This window comes from Megascapheus bottae, chromosome 20, assembly GCF_031878675.1.
Source record: "Megascapheus bottae isolate mThoBot1 chromosome 20, mThoBot2.hap1, whole genome shotgun sequence".
Taxonomy (NCBI): Eukaryota; Metazoa; Chordata; class Mammalia; order Rodentia; family Geomyidae; genus Megascapheus; species Megascapheus bottae.
The window spans coordinates 17,386,890-17,389,632 of NC_143528.1; the positions used below are offsets into that span (position 1 = coordinate 17,386,890).

Here is a 2,743-nt window from a genome sequence, read left to right on the forward strand (position 1 = left end):
CTAGCATTACAGGCATGAATGACCGGCACCCCACTAAAGGCCTAATTTTCCAACTGAGCTAAGGGTGAAGGTGCTTTCTTAGGCCATCCTTGCTTTAAAAACTAGGTTTGGCTGTCTACTCGCACCAGATTGGAGTCTTAGAGACAACAAATAAGGAAATGATTGTGGAGAGAAGAGTATTAGGAAAACAGTGGACTGTGCCTAAGGAGGGCTTTTAGTGTAGGGCAGGCTGGAAGCAGAGCAGGGTCCTTCCATCCGGCCGATGATGCAATCCCAAGAGCTGGCTGGTGGGCACCATCATATCTCAGGCAGGAGCCATGTCAGGGTGGTCCAGAGATGTATCCCGGTGCCTCATGGGGGGACTGGCTCATCTGTGAAGGGGCACACAGCCAGGAGAGTGTTTCCATGGCAACAGGACACAGAAGTCACTGTGTAAGGGTGTGTCTCTTCCAGAAGCACTGGCCGAGGGAGCCCAGCATCCTCATCTCTCTTTCCAAGCCGACCTCGGGCTCCTTTGCCCCAGGAATACACTTCTCCCTCAGCCCCAATGGCTACAGTGAAGGCATCCCCACAGGCCACCATCACCATCTTGATGCCCTCCAGGCCTTGGACCTGACAGGGTGCCTGGCTGCCCCAGCAGGCAGGTTTGGTGCCCAACTGCCCATGCTGATTGCTGCCAAAAGTGTAGCAGCTGCCTGAGACAGTCACAGCAGCTGAATGTGCAGTGCCTAGGTCCACACTCAGAAGGGGCTCTTGGTCTAGGGGTGCAGAGCCTAGTGGTGTGAAGCTCAGGGCCTCCTCCACTTGCTGAGAGGAGACAGGCTTCTCCCCCTGAGAAAGGTGGTCCAGGCCTAGCTTGTTAAACCTGTTGCTTCCACATGCCAGGGCTCGGCCAGACACTGTAAGAATCATGGAAGAATCAATGCCACATACAACTCGCTGAGCTTCCTGTCCTGGAGGTAAAGGAACCTGCTGGGGGCAGCTATGGGACTCAGTGGTACCTAGTCCCAACCTACCATCATCTCCACGGCCCCAAGCAAATAGTTCTCCATCCGTGGACAGGGCCAATACATGCGACGCCCCACAGGCCACTTGCACCATCTCATAACCCAGCAGAGCCTCCACAATGGTGGGCTGGCTGATGTCAGTAAGGCTGCCATGGCCTAAACACCCATTGCTGCCATTGCTAAAAGTCATGATGATGCCTCGGTCAGTCAGGCAAGCGGTGAAGAGGTCCCCGCAGGCCACTTGCTTGATGGTCACGCCTGACTGGCCCTCCAGGAAACGGGAGATGAACTGGGGTTGAGGATGCTCCACTGCCCCAGTCAAGAGGACCCCCTCCCTAGCTCCAAAGGGCGGGGCCTCCCACAGGATGAGACGTCCTGAGCATGTGAACCCGGCCTTCTGTGTGCGCCCAGTGGCCACCTGGACCACTTCAGTATTGAGCATGGGCAACCGCAGGGGCGTGTTGAGCCCACCACCCCATGCATACACTGAAGACAGGGGTGGTGGAAGGGCAGGTCTCAGTGGTCCCCGGGACAGGCCTCTACAGCGGGCACTGCTAGTCCGGTTCCCTGTACTGCTTGGGGCCACAGGTAGTCCTGGGACCAGGGACTTCTCTGCCTTCCGCATGAGTACACTGCCCACATCGGTATGAAGGTTAAGGAGGATGCAGAGGGGCTGAGCCATGATGTGGCTGAGAGGTGGACGCTGGGAGGGCTCCAGGCTGAGCAAACTCAGGACAAGCTGGTGCAACTCAGGGCTGTACCGGTCAGAGATGTGGGCAAAGGTGCCACTCATGATCTTCAGCACCAGTGCTGGCAGGTTTGCAGCTTTGAAGGCCCTCTTTAGGCTGGCCAGTTCATAGAGGACACAGCCCAGGGCCCAGATGTCACTCTTCTGGTTGTAGGGCTTACCCTCACCCAGCTCAGGGGAGATGTAGCATGGAGTCCCCACCACCGTGTAGGCTGTGCTCTTGCTGCTAAGGATCTTGGAGATGCCAAAATCACCAATTTTGACAACCATGCGGTGTTTGTCCAGAAGGATGTTCTGGGTCTTGAGGTCCCGGTGCAGGATGAGGTGGGTGTGTACATGGTGGAGAGCAAGCAGGATTTGCACGAAGAAGTAAAGGACGGTCTCCTCCTCCAGCAAGGAGTTGCAGCGCTTTTGGATGAACTCAGCCAGGGTGCCACCTGATGCATATTCCATGGGGATCATAAGGGCCTTGTCCTCCAAGAAGTTCTCATAATATTCAATAACATTGGGGTGGTTGAGCAACTTGAGCACCAGGCACTCGTTCTGGGCTGCTTGCTGCTCTTCCTTGGTCACCTGCTCTACTGGGAACTGCTTGATGATCACCAGCTTCTGGTCAGCCTTTCGCAGGCACAGGTGCACAGTCCAGAAGGCGCCTCTCCTTACTATTCGGATCCGCTCGTGTTTCTCCATCTCATTGCTCAGTTATGCCTCCGGAACTCCCTGTGTGTATCTTATATAGACAATTTCATATTGTTATAGTCTCTCAATATAGAAATATAGACATAAATTTGTATATATACTATGCATTATAGGTATGTACTTATTATTCTACTTTTCACTGATGTAAAAAGGTGATTTTGGGGGCCAGGAGTTTGGCCTAGTGGTAAAAATGCTTGCCTAGCATGCACAAAGACCTGGGTTCGATTCCTCGGTACCACATACATAGAAAAAAGGTGGAAGTGGTGCTGAGGCTCAAGTGGTATAGCTT

At 54.0% G+C, this 2,743-nt stretch overlaps 1 pseudogene; it reads right to left on the bottom strand.

Annotated features, from left to right (window-relative positions):
• Window positions 1-351: 351 nt before the first annotated feature.
• On the bottom strand, window positions 352-2,445 carry LOC150049233 (serine/threonine-protein kinase Nek8 pseudogene; annotated as a pseudogene).
• Between the last annotated feature and the right edge of the window lie 298 nt (window positions 2,446-2,743).